Source organism: Piliocolobus tephrosceles, chromosome 15 (assembly GCF_002776525.5).
Source record: "Piliocolobus tephrosceles isolate RC106 chromosome 15, ASM277652v3, whole genome shotgun sequence".
Lineage (NCBI taxonomy): Eukaryota > Metazoa > Chordata > Mammalia > Primates > Cercopithecidae > Piliocolobus > Piliocolobus tephrosceles.
Genome location: NC_045448.1, coordinates 28,680,306 through 28,681,006, shown reverse-complemented (window position 1 = coordinate 28,681,006; position 701 = coordinate 28,680,306).

Below are 701 nucleotides of genomic sequence, written 5' to 3'. Positions count from 1 at the left end.
CTCCTTGCCTCACTCTCTTAGTTGATTATGTGACTGTGAGAAGAAAAGCAAAAGCAAAAATGAGAAGCATAGCTATGATGCTATTTTAGTTACAAATATTCTTGTAGAATTTGAAGGTACCATAGAGGTTACCTACAGATGGAAAAAACTGAAGCTCAGAGATGGGAAGTGCCTTGTCCAAGATCACACAGCATATAAGAGAAGAAGTAGGACTGATAACCAGATTTCTCTGTTACTGGTCCTGTGTTCTCTTTTCTTTTTTTTGAGATAGGGTCTCACTCTGTCTCCCAGGTTGGAGTGCAATGGTGCAATCTCGGCTCACTACAACCTCCAACTCTTAGGCTCAAGAGACCCTCCCACCTCAGCCTCCTTAGTAGCTGAGACGCCTGGCTAATGTTTATTTTTGGTAGAGATAGGGTTTCACCATGTGGTCCAGTCTTTTCTTGAACTCTGGAGCTCAAACAATCCACCCACCTTGGCCTCCCAAAGCCTTGGGAATACAGGTGTGAGCCATCGCCCCTGGCCAGGTCCTGGTTGCTTTTCATTGTTATACAGCTGTCGACAATCATGGAGAGTTCTTTTTCCCTTTTGTTGGGTTCTTGTTCCTTTGCAAAGTCTAAAAAGAACCAAGATGATCCAGGAAATTCAGGGAGTCCTCATTCACTTCCAAAGGCAGCTTGTTGTCTGTTGGCTGTGCTGTA